The sequence below is a fragment of the Anas platyrhynchos genome, chromosome 5 (genome assembly GCF_047663525.1).
Source record: "Anas platyrhynchos isolate ZD024472 breed Pekin duck chromosome 5, IASCAAS_PekinDuck_T2T, whole genome shotgun sequence".
Lineage (NCBI taxonomy): Eukaryota > Metazoa > Chordata > Aves > Anseriformes > Anatidae > Anas > Anas platyrhynchos.
Window position 1 is genome coordinate 69,152,501 of NC_092591.1, and position 18,542 is coordinate 69,171,042.

At 40.3% G+C, this 18,542-nt stretch overlaps 1 pseudogene; it reads right to left on the bottom strand.

Annotated features, from left to right (window-relative positions):
- Nucleotides 1-3,675: 3,675 nt before the first annotated feature.
- On the bottom strand, nt 3,676-16,879 carry LOC140002628 (ubiquitin carboxyl-terminal hydrolase 42-like; annotated as a pseudogene).
- Between the last annotated feature and the right edge of the window lie 1,663 nt (nt 16,880-18,542).

Consider the following 18,542-nt stretch of genomic DNA (forward strand, 5'->3'; position numbering starts at 1 on the left):
GAGTTTTGATTTTTTAAAGAAAAATAGGTGCCTTATACTTCAAACCTCAAGTCAACCTCTACAAATGCTAATTATCTTAGCTGCCGTCAGAAGCAGGATGCTTCAGTAGAGAACGCATCGTCCTTTACTGTGTATTGAGTCATTCAGGGCTTCCATTTGGCATTTCAGTTTCGAATCCAGAATAAAACCTATGCGTTATCTTCCAGACATGCCCAAAAGAAAGACATGCACATGCAAATAATAAAATTCTACCATCATTATGTCTGAAAGGTTTAAGTTGATTGCACAAACCACAAGTTTTTGCTTTAGCAGAATTATAAAGAAGTGGATGCTGTGGTTATACCTTGCTGTCGGTCCTCCTTTAGTGCGAGCTGTGCATGCGGGAAGATCTTCTGCACAACTTGTAAAATATTCGCTCCTGATCTTTTAAAAAGTGGCTTGAAAATGGGTGATAGTGCTTGTCCGGGTGAAGCCACGATCCTGTTTGATGCCGGAACAACCTTCTTCAGAGCCATGAAAAAGTCCTTTGCTTTTATTTTAATAGAAGCAACCTCTCCCTACTTGCATAATATAATGCTTTTTTTTTTTTTATATATAATGCTTTTTTTTTGCTTTTATTTTAATAGTAGCAACCTCTCCCTACTTGCATAAATCTGAGGATAGCATCGACGTAGAGAGCACAGGGCAGCTTCAGTACATAAAGATTTGATATCTGCACCACAGTATCCTAACAAACAAAAATCAAACATTACATCAGTCAAGGCCCAGGTTTACAACATGCAACATTTAAACAATTTGTAATGCCAAAACCAAACAGGTTAACAGGGAATTCAAAGTGCTACCACTCTGCAGGGAAGTTTCATGTTGCGCACTGTCTGATATCTTGCGCTTATGCAGCTGAAACAGACTCCTCATCAAAAACTATACTCTTGAGGAAGATGCCCCAGAACCATTTAACGTTCTCAGACAACAAAAAGAACGACAACAAAGAGTAAATAGATGAAAGCATCTAACTCTGATTGCTATGAAGGCGTGCCAGCTGCCTCGTTGACTAGTTGTGCAGCAAGGCACAAGAGCTTGGGTACTGCCTGGTACAAGCTAAGGTTCTTTACAACTTGCTCACAAGCAAGAATCCATTTTGGTTTCAGTCTTACCAATGCATTTCTCAGCTAGTTCATCAAGCAACATGTCCGGTGGCTTAGGAGTCCAGTCACGAGTATGAATCTTGAAAATTTCTTTTCTAGCCTGGAAGCAAAATCATTGCGTTTTAGCTTGTCCCAAGTTTTCCTTAAAAATACCAAGAAACAAACAAACCAAAAAGCAAGCAAACAAATAAACAAACAAAAAAAACCCAGTCCTTCCTCAAAACCCCTCATCTATTAATACGCTTTTCTTATTTGCTCAACTTTCAAGTATTTTACAGTTATTTAATATACACTCTGCATTTTCAACCAGGAAATTGAATATTTCTTATTTGTTATACTGAACTTTTTCTAGGAACCTACAATGAAAGAAAAGGCATTTATAGCTTCAATAACAAGTTTCCAAACTACGGGACCTAATGACCCAGAGGAAAATACTGTAATGAAAAATTTATCCAGAAACATTTCTTTGTTGTCCAAAAATCTTCTCTAAAACTTAGCAAGCTTTCATTGTGACAGTCTCATTACTTCATCACATTTGCTTTTCAGTCAGTAAATTCACAGAAAGCACTTCTGGCACAATGCTTCAAATTGCTACAATTACTATAAAGAAGAAAATGATTATGACTCAAACTACTACCACCGATCCGGGGCACAATCAAATGCAAACACGTCCCCTATTCATTCAGAAGTGAAGGATTGAGACCACAAACACAACTTCATGATGAAAACGCCCAAGTGGACTAAATAATTAAGCAAACAGGTACAACTTTGGGAATGAAAGGTTTGATTATAGAACTAACTACTTGGTGGTATCATCCTGACCATATATATCCAGTACCAGATTTGCCCTCCATGGAACAACGCAGTGTCTCCACATATCACTCTTTTGTTCAAGTTGTCAATTATTTTTTTTTCCTATAAAGTTGGACTTTGCCATGGTAGAACTAACGTTGAATTTAAGTTCTCACCTCTTTATTTGGCAAGTTGAAGAGGAACTCTCTGCCAAAGCGTCCTGGTCTTCGTAAAGCAGGATCTATAGAATCCAGTCTGTTGGTAGCTCCGATTACCACGATCTCCCCTCTGTTATCTGTGCCATCCATAAGCGTCAGAAGAGTTGAAACAATGGAACTAATAGAAAAATATAGTTTTTATTTACTGGTTCAGTAAATTTTGTTACATTCCACATGACTTTCTTGATGCCGGAACAACCTTCTTCCTAGTAGTCATTCAAAAGTGGGAAAAAAATAGTCTACCAAGTTGGGTTTTTTTTTTTGGTTTGATAATACATCTGCAGACTGGTAAGTCATCAAGCACTTCAAGACTGTTTGAAATAATCTCTACATTAATGGAAAAGGAGTACTGCACACTTCTGCTCAGGAAGAAAATCACGGAAAATGTTCCGTGATGTTCCCTCGTGCTTTGGTAATGCTCTTTCTCAGTGTTTTTAGTCTTGTCCTTTCTACCTTGGCATCTCTCTGCAATAGCTGAGGAGGAAAGCTTTTTAGAGCTACATTCAGTGTCACACTTGAGAGAGGAAGTTTGCCGCAATTTCTCACCAGGCTCAGAAGTCTCTTTGCCGTACAAAACATTTTCATTAGAAATGAGGTCACGTTCTTTTGATCTTCTTGGTTTCTCCTTGTCTCCACCGTCATCACATTGGTACTGTGCGAGGTATTCATCCTTCCCAGTAGATTTCGGAGGGTCCGCGACACTGCACAAAATAAAATCACATTTCTCACTTCTGCTGAAGGACGTGAAGATTAACAGTAAAACCTTCCAAAGGCAAACAAACAAACAAAAACCTCCGGACTACAGGAACACTCGCAAAGATATGCCATTTAGAAACCTCTCCTGCGATTAGGACACCTTCTCCAGCTCCCAGAGAAAGTGTTTTTCCCCTCTTGCTTCTGAAGCCATTGCACTAAAAAAGCACACGCATCTGTCTCCCTCCACATGCTGCTGCTCTGAATAAGAGCCAGAAGATTCAAAACCACCCTATTTGGTCTCCCCACATAGCCGAAAAAAACACCAGTTGAAACAGAGTTTTCTACCTCTCTCCCAAGAATTTACATTCACATATCTTGTGACTGCAAAAATAGAAGGCGGGGCTCAGGAGGAACAGCCAGTGTTGGAAATGAAAAAAAGCAGCCTGTTTCTTCAGAGTCTTAAGCCTATTCTACTAGGAAAACAAAACAAAACAAAACAAGAGGAGAGGAGAACAACAGCGGGAAATTTACCTATTCTCCAGGTGTTCAATTGCAAAGCCTCCGCTGGAGGATCAACAGCTGTGAATTCAGCGTGCTTAGGAGAAATCAGATCTACGTCTGAACCACAACTATTTCAGTAGTATCACTAACTTATGTTACTCTGAAGAAGCAGTCAGCACCGTTTCTATGTTAGGAAATAGCTCAACACAGTCTGTTATTCACAGGAATTATTCAGGCAGGCTTCTTTAGGAAGGCTGGGTTTCACTAGAACATTACTAGCCTGTAAGCCTCATGGCATCACCTTCCATCTTGACTGCTAAACCTCCTTGCTCCCTACTATCTTCTTTGCCAAGATACAGCTGTCCACGTTTACTTTTCCTACTTGGCTGGACTGAATTTAAGAAGGGATCTTGCAACTCTTCCTCTTGTTTGCCACTTAATCATCACACCAAATGAAAACTATTTGCCTTTCACCTCTTTATTTCAGGCATTCTTTCCTAGTGGTCATTTAAAAACGGAAAGAAAAAGTCCATCAGCTTTTTTTTTTAATATCCAGCAGACTGTTAAGTCACCAAGCACTTCAAGACTGTTGGAAATAATCTCTACATTAATAGAAAAGGAATTCCTCAAACACACTGCGGCCGCTTACCTTTAATACACTCGTTGGATGAGACGGAGCTGTATTTCTTGCTTTCGCCTGCACTGGAAGGCTTCCCTTCCTTGTAAGGTTGTTTACTGCTCTCACTTCTGCATTGCTCACATGAAGAGCCATCTGGAGGATGGGATTCTTCCTTCTTCTCCCGCGTTATCTTCTGGAAATGAGGATCTAAGTGTTCCAAGGAGCCTTTCACTTTCCTGCTGGTTCTCTTTTTTCTTCTTTTTCTTCTCCTTTTTCTTCTTGTTTTACGCTTGCGATTGGCATTGTCAAAGTGGAGCACACAGAAACACAAATCGTGAAGTCTGAAAGAAACATGCAAGTTTAAAAGAGAAAAAAAGATGTGGCACTTGTTGCCTATATGAAACTTTATTTATTTTACCACAGGTGATGATTTGCAGCATGTCAGCTATTTTGTGGTGCTTTGTGCACACGCAACTTACTTTAGATGTAGCAAACTTAAGCCCTCAGATTGGAGGACCATAGGTCCTGGTTTGTACACAGATCATTAACAATGGCTAGCTCTGGAATACGTGCAAGCAGAAAAAAACTTTTAACCTAATCCAGAATGGTGTACGGATGTGTTTCCAACTATGTGGTCCAAAGCTAGTGCTCTGAAACAATTCAGCAATAGCTTTCCTATCTTCACTGATCAACCTAACAACATGATCCCCAGCCAGCTGATGCTATCTAAGTAACTTAGAAACTACCAGAAAAAAAAAAAAAAAAAAAAAAAAAAAAGAAGAAGAAAAAAAGAGAAGAAAAAAAAAAGGAGAAAAAAAAAAAAAAAGAAGGAATACATGAGAAGCACCCAGAAAAGAATTAGGATAAAAAATGCGGAGTATGCTGGAATCCTTGCTTACTTGGAATCCTTCTCTCCATGTTTATCCTTAGACTTCTTTTTCTTCTAGAACTTGTGATATTTTTGCATTTTTTTCACCACCTAAAAGCTCCTTTTCTATCTTTCTGTCTTTCCTTTCTATTTCACTTTCACTACCTTCTGCACGGGTAGATTTTCTTTTTCTGTTTCCTTCTGTTTCATTTTTCTGGCGACAGTTCTCCAAATGAGCTGACACAGGTGGAAGCGCATGTCTTTCACGAGAATGTCTTCCAGAATGTTGCTGAGATACCGAGCAACGATGCAAGTCTGCTCGGGGTGTGCTAAAGCGACGTCCATCTTCATCTCTCAAGAGGGAACCGTGAGGCCATCCACTTTTGTAATGATAATGCTTATGTGACCTGCCGTAGTAAGTTGCAGTCCATTTGTCAAAGGCTGCATCGCCGTGAGAGAACTTTCTCTCTCTACTGTCTCCTGTCGCATGAGGTGAATAGTAATCATTGTAATAGCTACAACTTTCCCACCTCCGTGCTTCATCTCGATAGTATCTTTCTCTGCTCCAACTTCTTTCCCCTTTGGATCGGTAATATCTATTGCTACCTTGTTCTGATCTTCCTCCGCTGCCAGATCTGTACTTTGAATATTTGACTGCTCTTCTGCCATTCTCAGGGCTGTTTCTTTCACCAGGGAAAGATCTGCACCTGCTTCCCTCCCAGTGCTCCTGCTTGTGACGCTTTTGATGAACAACTTCCACGCTCTGAGAACACCTCCTCTTGCTGGAAGGACCTGCTTTTTGACTCTCCTTCTCTTCACTAGGAGCATGTTCCCTCTTGCTTTGGTAATGCTCTTTCTCAGTGTTTTTAGTCTTGTCCTTTCTACCTTGGCATCTCTCTGCAATAGCTGAGGAGGAAAGCTTTTTAGAGCTACATTCAGTGTCACACTTGAGAGAGGAAGTTTGCCGCAATTTCTCACCAGGCTCAGAAGACTCTTTGCCGTACAAAACGTTTTCTTTTGAAATGAGGTCACGTTCTTTTGATCTTCTTGGTTTCTCCTTGTCTCCACCGTCATCACATTGGTACTGTGCGAGGTATTCATCCTTCCCAGTAGATTTCGGAGGGTCCGCGACACTGCACAAAATAAAATCACATTTCTCACTTCTGCTGAAGGACGTGAAGATTAACAGTAAAACCTTCCAAAGGCAAACAAACAAACAAAAACCTCCAGACTACAGGAACACTCGCAGAGATATGCCATTTAGAAACCTCTCCTGTGATTAGGACACCTTCTCCAGCTCCCTGAGAAAGTGCTTTCTCCCCTCTTGCTTCTGAAGCCATTGCACTAAAAAAGCAAATGCATCCGTCTCCTTCCACCTGCTGCTCTGAGAAAAAAGGCATAGGGGCGAGCGGGGAACAGCCAGTGTTTCTCCAGACAGTGGAGAAAAATGGAAAAACATTCTATGAAGGAACACAAGTTCTCCTTGAGGCACCAACCTGCATCAGAGTGATATGCTCAGTGCTGATCATTAGTTCTGTTCGTAACGCTGGACATACAGCATGGAATTGTACTAATTTAAATCCTTCCATTAAATACTATTAGTAGACAGATAAAACCGTAACGAACTTCCATAAGGTCTTGTCTTAATCAGACTGTGCTCATTTTACCTCGTTTCCTCTGACAAGCTGTTCAGCTGGCTGGCTGTGAGGGACTCTGTGATGATTTCTCGATTGACTGAAGGCATAGCTCCAGGCATCTGCAATCAAAACGCACAAGTCAGCAGACAAAAAAATACTATTTGTAGTAGTACTGAGGACTAGTCTTGTCAGAATTTCTCCATTAAATGGTAAGCAAGACCGTTTTGAGTTGTATGCATTATCTACACTTCAAAGATAACCCCAACTCACCTCCCAAAATCTACTTTATGAAACTTAGGAATTTTTATCTCAGCTGAGCTTAAGTTGACAAGTTCTAATGTAAGCTCAGGTCTGCAAATTCTAATGGGATAATACCACAAAGTCTTACAATCACATTTGTGCTGTGTTTTCTCAGTATTTCACCTGAATTAGGAACACAATAAACACTCCCGAATACATCATAGGTGAGAAATTCTCGATGGAGCAAATCTAGGTTTCAAGCAATCCATTTGTTTTAGAAAAGAACATCTCAGAAGGTTTAACAGGTTCAACTCGGCAAGTGGAATCATCAAGTTTCAGTCCGTTTTCTTTCGATTCATTAACTAACCTAATAGCACCATTTAGTGAATCGGATTTTGGCAGCTCATGCTGGGATCTTCCTTCGTCAGCATTCTGACAGGAAGAACCGGAATGCTGCAATGTACGGACTACCTTTCCAACCAAAATTCCATTAGAGGACATTGCATTGCAATTCCTTTTAAATAAGCCCTTTGACTCCTCCTCAGATTTTCCTGAAGATTCTGCACCGTAAGGGACTGTGTTATCAGAGCTGAGTTTAGGATTTTCATTCACTGTTGGCTCCACAAAAATCTCATCAGAAACTTTTTTGCTTGTTTGCATTTGCTTCATTTGCATTACCGAATTTGTAATTGTGGATGAAGGAACAGCCTGGTAGAGATCTTCGTCCTCCGCAGCACTGCTAAGACAGTCAGGCTGTGACACAGTCCGACGAGCAGGCAATTTATTGTGAATACTGGTGGTGATCTTCTGTTTTCTTGACGGATCAGTAATTGAAGGCCTGGTAATTGTCTGGTTTTGAACACAGGCCATCGGTGGTGCTGAAGATGGCCTTTTTAGGGTGACACCAGTGGTCTTTGCGTCCTCTTTTATGGATCCATTTCCATTTAAACGGCTTGAATTCTGTATTTAAAAAGAAGAAATGGCAAGATGGATTAACGCAAACACTGCATTTAACATTTTGAAACACAAAACTCTCCTACTGAGTATTTCTACAAATGGTCTTAACACCTACAAAGAAAAACACACTGCCCTTTAAAGATAAATGCAAGTCCAATAAGCGTATTCAATTCCTGCTTTTGGTTTACAGCCGATTGGAATCAAATTAACATCATCTTTGAAAACCAGCCAAACAACTTAACATTACCTGCTGCTATTCCCAAATATATTTATTTTCCCCTTTAAACATACCCTGAAAAGCCTGAAGTAATTGTTCTGGTGCTCAGGAATAAGACAATTAGTTTTCCCTGTCTTAGCTAAAGTGACGACGATAGGAAAAACAAGTCCTCTTTTAAATGATTCGAGGATTAGTACACTCTGCTTAAATTGTCAAAGAGCGTAGCTCTCTGTGCTTTAGAAAGCTGTCTTGGAGGTATTAAGTAATGGAGTCGCATGGCTGCACAATTTAGCAGTAACCACTGTTTGAATGACTCTGGCTGTAGCATGAAGGCTGTGAAGAAAGCTGCAGCATGGGAAGGAAAACAAAACTAAGATGCTGAAAACCAAACAAAAAACCCCACACCAAACCCCAAACCCACTAGCAGTTTGGTGCCGTTACCTGCCCTCCCACTTCCCTGAATTACCTTAATCATATGAGGAAGAAGTCGTGGTCCCATAAATCCAGCCTGCTTACTATTAGCCCCCTGCTGACCAGGAGGGAATGAACAGGGATAAGATGGTGCTGGCAAGTAAAACGCACGTTCTCCAAGTGTCAAATCATAGCGCCTTCAGAAAAGAGCAGTGATCGGAGTTTAGTTTTTCTTTCAGCCTACTCTTGGATTAAATCCCATCCTATAATTTTAGAGGAACAGTTCATATGATATGGAAGCCTTCTCTACAGAAGGCTTCGCCAAGACTACAAACTGAAAAGGAGAGAACAGTCTTCCTACTAAGACTATCACTTTCAGAACAATAATTCATTCTTACACGACAGATGACCTTCATTTTTCTCCTTCTCTAAATTAGCCAGCTACAGGTAACACATAGATAGCAATTTACACAAGTGCTGCAGTTTCAGGCCAAGCAACAAAAGATAATAAATGACACAGAGAATTTCAGGTTAGACAGAACTGAATTAGACAAATAATAAACTTTCCCTGGGATAGCAAGAAAAACACTTGCAAAACAGAAAAATATCAATAACAGGAAAGTAAATCTCTTCTGAACACATGTTAAGATTTGTTATTACCTGATATAAAAAAGTATGTAAGCTTGCTGACCAAGAACTCTCTTAATGTCAGTACGGACTACTTTAGCATCATTCATCTGATACCAAAGTCCATTACCAGCCTGCAAATAAAGACAACCATTTCTTTAGGTGAATTGCACGTGTTCCAAATGAAATCACGGATAGGAACAAAATACACACGTGTCAAATAAAAATATAATGAAATCTTTTTCCCTAGAAACAGTAGCTGCTAGTCACGCTTTCACTGGTTTGCCAGCACAACCTTTACCCTGTTAGAAATGCTGTTGACTTCTACCTTTACATAGCATATATAGTGTCCTGAGTGACAGCTGACACCGTGATGTACCAGCACCGCGTATAAGGCATAGAGCAGTGGTTCTCCCATTGACTGTGACATGTAGGCTCTCAGGTCCAAATACTCCGGATATTTCACCACCTAAAGAGAGACCAAGAAGATAGAAAATTATCCCAGAGTACTTCGTGGACTAGCCAGAGAAAAACACTTCCAAAAAACACAGACTAGAATTTATTTCTAGAATATATTTCTAGAAGATATTTCTTGATTCACTACAAATAAGTCTTCCCATAAACAATGTTTAAGACTAGAAGTTGCAGAGAACTGTTTCCTGATGAATCAGCCTTCTCAGAGGAAAGCATATGCTTCTTGTCAAGCGGGAACTTTATTGATATTAAGAGAAAGAATAAGCCATAGTCGTTAGTCTACAATTACTGTCTGAAAATATAAACAACTTTCAGCTTTGGGGGATGTCCCATTACACAATGATATAGTTGCATTACAGTGGTAAATATACCTTGTTGATCTTTCCACCTGTGAAATCTGCAAATCTTTTCAGTGATATTGTGAGAACCTTGGAAGAACGGTGTATGGTAAATCTCTTGGATGCAGGAACCATCTTATTACACCTTAAAAACAAGCAGAGATAAGTGTTTGAAGGCATCTTCTTTTTTCGCCCCCAAAACAAACTCGTTTTAATGTCTCACGCATGCCTATGCTATTTGAATGACATTTACTTGCATAATAGCTTGGTCTTTTTTCTTTTCATAAACCCATGCACTGCGTGTCAGGTTTGTTAATACAGTGAAGAAGGTAAATTCTCCCAAAACCCCGGGCATAGCAGGAACAGGAATCTCTCACGAAAGGGTATTACCAGGTTGGATGGCAAGGTACCATTTCTTGGTCTACAAAAGTGGCTATTTGAACTCCAATCCTGGATACATTCTTTCAGCTTTCAAGGGAAATACAAATAATGAAAGTGGAACGAGAGAGCCTTGGTCCCCAGGACTAGAAATTGCAAATAATCTCCAACATAGGTCGTCTATCAACATCAAAAATACAACAGAAGCACATGGTCATTCTACAGGAGGGAGACATTTAACAGTAGGAAGTCTTCATGTACTGAGCTTGTCTGGAAAGACACTGAAACTGTCTGCCATCCTTTGAAACACAATAGTTCAGTTTGATACATTGCCCGCTCCAAGGTAGGACCTACAGTGTAAGCAGTGAAAATTAGCCACTAGCCCAGAGAACAACGGAAACTGGGCAGTTTACATCAAGAAAAGTACTGTCGAGAGCTAATAAATAGAAAGAACAAAAGTATCTCTTTTTGAATTCTGATGGCAAAATACGAGCCAGAGAATTGCAAACCCATAGGGAATGCCTCTGAACAAGACTTCCCCCCTCCAAAGAAACAAAAATCCAAGTGTTTTATAAACTTCCACAAAACTCGTAAGTAGATCCAAAGTTTAGAGGTAGTCCAACAGAGTCATGCAACATATAAAACTGACATCTAGGATTAAGACCTAATTCGTCAAAATCTTACTCGCTACATTTATAGCAATTCTCTCCACCCAGCTCTTCAGGTTTCACAAAGAGTTCCAGAGCTCTGGTAACAGATGAAACCGCCTAGAGGAGCGAGAAAGAAGAGCGTAAAGTCACCGTAAATTCAAAATTCCAGAGACGTACTAGTAGTTTGTAAGAGAATCTTACTAACATACTCCAGCGATCTACTATGAGCACTGTGAAGAAGGAGGCAGAAAGAGCATGCTCAGCATTGACCTCACCTGGAAGTCATTTGACTTCGGAACAAATACTTTTCCAGTAGCCTAGACAGCACCTATAGTGTGCTTTGTCATCAATACTGGGGACAAATTCATCAGTCTAACAATTAGATGTACATTGGGGTAGAACAACAGAGAAGTATGACAGCATTATAATTTTTGCAGAAAGAGAATTCTTTCCCCTTAAACCCAATGCAAATGTGGAGACTATTTACATGGGTTCCACAGAAGGACAAAGTCCAATCCACTTCCTTAGCACCACCAAGCTCTTACGTTTTAACATTATATGTGGTTTGGTTTTTTAAGGTAAACAAGTTTAATTTAGAAAGTTAGGCATGTACTTAAACATCATGAATTATATTTAGAAAACATCTTACCTTTATATCCAAAGTGATATCAAGAAATGCCTCATACGTATCCGAAACTGCTTTGCAATTCAAGCACTTCACTGGAAGCAAAATATAAATGCTTAACCTTATGTGAAGGAGACTAACTGTCCAAATTCAAGTTGTTGCCAGATACTACTTTAGACAAACTACAGACTGCTTTACTACCGACAAAAGACACAGATCAGTTCTAAGGACAGGAATATTTTTTAAAGTACCTCTCGATCTTAGAAATCCTCCAAATATTTGATGAATGATGGTGGTAGCTTGAGAAGATCTGTCCAATCTGGAAATAAATTATAATCAGACCTCAGAAGATTTAAGGCGCAGAGTTAACTCTTCAAAGAGTTTTATGAAAACTAAGGATGATGTAGACTTTCGTTGCTGATAGTAAATAAGGCACTAAAAGGTGCTAGAGATCATTTTTGATAGTAAATAAAGGACTAGAAGGTGCTAGAGAATGTATGAAAGTGAACTTGTTTATGCTTACTCGGTGCTTCCATTCAAGCACGCTTCCTGCATAGCATCAACAGTATAGCGCAAGAACTCGTGTGCGTCTTCTTGACTGCCAAAACGGAAATGTTGTCCTATTCCTAAAGAAGAAGATGATAGTATTCACCTCATTTAAAAATGAAATCATTCTTCTATTTCTAAAATCTCTCTTCTTTCTAGTGTTAAAACCACTTATACACATCAAATAAGTATTTGAAGATTACAAGCTATCGAAAAGAAACACATCTGAAGCCACTTACGACTGAGATTACTGATAACATGCGTAGGCTCGATGGCATCAACAGTGCAACGCAGGGCCTGGTTAATGTGAGTCTCCATTGTGCACATCATGCAAAAATCTTGTTCACGACCTGAAGAGTGAAAGAAGAAAGCATCCCAGTCCAGCAAAATATCCATAACTACAAACAAACATCTAAGTAAAATTTAAACTATAGATACGATATCCACTCTCCTTGCTACATTCTATTCTCCCAAGATGCCAATGTCCCAACAGTCTTGTAACATTTCATTTCACACAACTTTACAGAATAAAAATATCCACTAAGCCTGTATTCAAATGCATTTTGTGATGAGAAATCTAAAAGACTACTGCAAAGTCACATTTGTAAAGGCTGACAGGAATGTGAACTCCACAGGCTGAAAAATGTATTACTCTCTAAAATTACTACTAAATGCATTACTGTCCAATGCACTTCATTATTCCCACGAAGCAATAAATGATCCTTTAATAAATACATAAATAAATAAATAAATAAATACATTCATTAAACAAACAGTGCATTAATTGCACTCCGTATGCTATTCGGAGCCCACTGCTAATACAGTGCTCAAAGCCAGCTTCTACAGGTAAAATCAGGCAAATAAGCTTGTCTCAGAATCACTGCTGTTCTTTCACCCTCAGAGCTGTCCAACAGATTTGAAATACTCTTAGAAAGTACTCACATGACTGGCCGTGCTCGAGAGAAAGCATGTAATTGGCAAGTGGGGGTGTGTAGGTCAAACACTGTAGAGTAGCATTAAGAAAACATGTGTTGCCAAGATTGTACAGGCCAACTCCAACACTTTGTGTTTCTCGCCAATCCATACAAATCTTCTCAGGTGGAAAAAGAATGCTCTGTGGTGGAGCAATTCCATCATTAACGACTGCAAGAAAGTTAAATTTAAAAAGAGATTTTGTTTGTTTGTTTCTAAGGAAGGTATTTAAAAAAATACTATTCTGCAGGAGCACCTAGAGGAGCTAGCTACAATCCAAGCCAGAAGAAAATTATTGCAGACAGCTTTAATACCGCCAAATTCAAATTGGCTGGTCAACACAATGTTTTGGGGAAAAAAAAAAACACAAAAAAACAGCTTTCGTCAACCATTTTAATTTTTCTAAGGCAAGGCTAACTGCCATTCTGTTTGTAGTACCTAATGCCAAGTTCCTCTCCATCTATAATCTTTAACCTGATTAACTCAACTACTGTTTTTTTCCTTATTATAACTTAAACCACAAGCTTAGACTTGAAATTATACGGAAAAAAGGTAAAAACTAGTAACTAGGAATGACGGTACCCCTACAGATACCAGATCTTTTCCTGAGCAATGTTATCATTCAAAAAACGTGTGAAAAATGGAAGCTGTGAATAGCAACAATCAAACACTTGTCTTTGCAAAACGGAAAAGACATGGATGAATCTGTGCATTACAAAAAGCTCCCCATATTTCTCTGTTGACTGTAAATATATCAAAATTAATTTCTGTAACATCAGTCACTTCAGTTGCCTTAGGGGATTCGCTTTTGAAGTCTTTGTTCACACTAGTCCCCTTCTCTATCAGTGCAACAAGTAAGAACTGCATTTTCTACTTTTGCTTTGAAGAAAATGGAGTCAGGATAAAGCTCACACTTACTTAGATCTCTTGGGGCAAAAGCCTTAGATTTTTCAGATGATCTACAGTAAATAGCACCTCCACGTCCTTGGGCCACAGAGACTTGGCTTGAATCTTCTGCAGGCGGTATCTGGCCCCAGTTTGCGGTGCGTGACATCAGTATTTTAGTACTTGGTTTCTTGGATTTGCCAGACCGCCTTGAAGAGGGCTTTTTAGACTTTGAAGATTTGGGCTTCTTAACTACGGTCATTGTTGACATCTGCGACAGAGACAGAAGTTCTGGTTGACGTAAGAATATCAAGAAGCATTCCAAGAAGAAAAGAATAGCAGAAGTCCTGTCACTTAATCTCAAAGAAACAGCCTTAAGAACTAAATCGCTGGTATGAATGATTTAAAAAGAATCCCCAAACTAAACACACAAAGTGAAAATTTCCATCTAAACTCTATCGGTATTACTTTTAGCTTCTGCAGAACTAGTGGCTGATGCCATTTCTTTCACTTCCGTAGGATTTTAATCCATTACAACTCTGGAGTCTTTTTAATATAAAAATGTAGAAGACATTCTCTGAGGGGAATCAGTTATTTATTGATTTCCAGAGTTGCACAATTATCTGTTAATTATTACCTATGATCTAATAGATAATTGTTGCAATTATCTATTGCTGGCGTTAGTAATGGAACACTATTACTTCACTGCCTGCGTTTTTCTGTTTCGTGTGCACAAAGGTACCCAGAACTCACTGCTCCTTTTCTTCTGTCTTTCCAGGGATCGCCCTCTACCTCACTGTCTACTGCACCAATCATGAGGGGTTTGTTGTTATTCTATAATGAGCCTAGCTTTTAAATACACCTTTTCTGGGCGTCACTTTGTGATAGCAAGTTAATTTGTGAGGGCTCCTCAGTCTACATCATGTGGTCGCTTTTTCCAGGTGAAAAAGCGGAGCCGTAAGTGGCAGTACACTAAAGCCCTGGCATGTTGAGATCCAAGAAGAGAGATGTTTGGCCCTCCTTCTCACTCCTGGGAACCATATACCTCAAAACCCACAGAGGATGGGCTATATCTCAGAGAAATCTTGGGAAAGGAGAGCATGAAGAGCACGTTTGCAAATTTATTTCTCCCTGGGCTTCTTCTGCTTCTCCACGAAATACGAGTTTGAATATAACTTTGGCAGCAGTACTTCTGGTGTTTTACTCCTACCACATTTAAAACTCCTACAAAAAACTGAAACGTTAGACTAAAAAGCAGCTCTTTCCGTTCTGCTTTGTAAAGTTGCACGTTTTCCTCATGCAAAACAACAGGGCAATGTAAGCTAGAAACGGAAATGCTGAATGTAAAACAAAACAAAACAAACCTCAGCCCTCCAGGACAAAAGCCAATAACTGCTACAAAGTCCTTTTTAAAATGCTGATTAGGTTTCAAGGTGATACCGCTTTAAATAAGCATAATTGTGTGTCCGTAGGCAGAAGCATCCATGACAGGATGAACTTCTATACTTCATGTTTTGTTACTGTCTTACTGTAGCACACAGGGACTTGTTACCTATAGGGAAACCACTAACCTAATGGAGCGTTTAAAACATAAGCTAGTTTGTTATACCAAAATGACTGAGAGAACAAAGCATAAAGTGCTTTCAGATTTCTAGCACGCCTTGATTGCTATCCATTAAACTTCAGACACGTTAAACAAAACACAGTAAATAAGAAAACTCCTAGTCCCACAGCTGGCAAATTATGTGCAGAGGTTGTAACTAGAACTTTTTTCCCTTGACATTTTACATTTAAGATTGATTTTAAATCCATTCTATACACACTTTCCGTTCCTGAAAAAACAATACGCAAACCTGAAAAATGCATTTACACGAGAAATGAAGTCGTCCTTGTCCGACTGGAAGACTAAGGTGACAGCTCCTGGGCTCAGGGATTTTCAGATAAGCTCCGATCTTCACCAGTGACAGCTCCTTTTTTCGGATTGAAAGAGAAAATGTTTCAGCAACACACTGAAAACACACTTAAGGGACAAGAAACAAAATTAAGACTGTAGTGAGAAGGAGAAAAGAAAAACAACACTGGGGAAGAAAGGAAAAGGTAAAGGAAAAAGGAAAAAGGAAAAAAGCCTTGATCTTTATACTGACCAACGAGATAAGCCTTACACATTTTTAAGTTTATTTTTGACAACTGATTGAGGCGTTACCAGGTATTAAGTACGATTCAAGAGCAAATATTAACACTAGAAAGAAGAAATCCGATCCACCACCACCGTTTCAAAATACATCCATTTCTAATGTGGAGATAACGTCTCTCTGACAAGGTAGTAGAAAAACTGTAAATACCGACAGAGCTTCCTCTCCCGATGTTCCATATACATACCGATGCTGTTCCTACACCTACGCTCTGAGCATAAATTTATGTTGACATGAGTATCGGGTGTTACTCCTCTCTTTGTTTGCCTTGAGAGAAACACCTCTTGTCCACTGAAAAGTAAACTCAAGATTCCAGATCAGTTAAGACAGTTGCTATCCCCCCATTCAGAGTTCTGCAGCAGCACTGTTCAGATGTGTTTAGCAGTCTCTTTAGAAAATGTTATCACTTAGGACCTGCTTCTCAGTAGGTACACGTTTGGCCTCCGCTTAGCAGAGAGTCAATCCCAGCTTAAGCTTTCGTACAAGAGCCCCTTCACGAAACGGACTTGGGCCCTGACATAACTGAGCTTAACCTTTAACCTTGAAGCTTCCTTAAAGAAGGAAGCAGCACCCAGGCCAGGAAATAGAAATTAATCGTCACTTTACCCTGAAACGCAGTGAGCTATTCTGTGCTGGCAGGATTGCTGCCGGGCTGGCCGACGAGGCGGCGGGCAGCTCCCTGGGGCCACAGGGCCTGTCACAGGGAGCCGCCGGAGGTCTCCAAGGTCCGGGAACAGCGGCAACAGCGGCAACAGCGAGGACAGAGGGGACAGCAGCAACAGCAGCAGCCACCTCAGCCAGGGCCGTCTCCACAACCGCCAAAACGGTCTCGGAATGCTGCCGAACTCGGAGCTCCAGCGTGACGCCTTTTGAACCTGGCTGCTGGAAGGACCTGCTTTTTGACTCTCCTTCTCTTCACTAGGAGCATGTTCCCTCTTGCTTTGGTAATGCTCTTTCTCAGTGTTTTTAGTCTTGTCCTTTCTACCTTGGCATTTCTCTGCAATAGCTGAGGAGGAAAGCTTTTTAGAGCTACATTCAGTGTCACACTTGAGAGAGGAAGTTTGCCGCAATTTCTCACCAGGCTCAGAAGACTCTTTGCCGTACAAAACGTTTTCTTTTGAAATGAGGTCACGTTCTTTTGATCTTCTTGGTTTCTCCTTGTCTCCACTGTCATCACATTGGTACTGTGCGAGGTATTCATCCTTCCCAGTAGATTTCGGAGGGTCCGCGACACTGCACAAAATAAAATCACATTTCTCACTTCTGCTGAAGGACGTGAAGATTAACAGTAAAACCTTCCAAAGGCAAACAAACAAACAAAAACCTCCAGACTACAGGAACACTCGCAAAGATATGCCATTTAGAAACCTCTCCTGCGATTAGGACACCTTCTCCAGCTCCCAGAGAAAGTGTTTTTTCCCCTCTTGCTTCTGAAGCCATTGCACTAAAAAAGCACACGCATCTGTCTCCCTCCACATGCTGCTGCTCTGAATAAGAGCCAGAAGATTCAAAACCACCCTATTTGGTCTCCCCACATAGCCGAAAAAGACACCAGTTGAAACAGAGTTTTCTACCTCTCTCCCAGGAATTTACATTCACATATCTTGTGACTGCAAAAATAGAAGGCGGGGCTCAAAAGGAACAGCCAGTGTTGGAAATGAAAAAAAGCAGCCCGTTTCTTCAGAGTCTTAAGCCTATGCTACTAGGAAAAAAAAAAAAAAAAACAAAACAAAACAAGAGGAGAGGAGAACAACAGCGGGAAATTTACCTATTCTCCAGGTGTTCAATTGCAAAGCCTCCTCTGGAGGATCAACAGCTGTGAATTCAGCGTGCTTAGGAGAAATAAGATCTACGTCTGAACCACAACTATTTCAGTAGCATCACTAACTTATGTTACTCTGAAGAAGCAGTCAGCACCGTTTCTATGTTAAGAAATAGCTGAACAGTCTGTTATTCACAGGAATTATTCAGGCAGGCTTCTTTAGGAAGGCTGGGTTTCACTAGAACATTGCTCCGCAAGTCCCTTCTATTCCTTTTCCCCTTAGAATCTGGGGATGTTTCAGCTAAAAAGCTGAAACTTCAACTGTCAAACTTCACTTTTGGCATCTTTCACTTCACCATCGCCGCCGGACGAGGAGCCCAGCAATGCCTGACGCCGCTCCGGGCTCACCTAAACGCGGGGCAGGAAATTCAGATTCAAAGCTGCGAAGGTTTTTCTTAGTGAAAGCATGGAATGAGTGGCCATCGGTGACTAACCTTACAGGAAGGCATTCACTTTGTGAATGCTGCAGTGAGTGAAGACTGAAGGCGTTTTCTGAGTGACCTAAGGAGAGCCCTCCCCGAAAAGCAGGACGTTTTATTGTCTATGTAACATCTCCTTTGAAGGCTCGAGCATGAGATACACCAGGTTTAAAATCTCAAGACACGGATCTGCCACCACAGAAGCAATACATTTCATCTACTAAGCCTAAATACCGTATTTTGCCTCCTCTGTAGGTTTAAAAAAACACGGCCATGCTCGAAGGAATGCATTCTCAGATATTCTACGTATTTA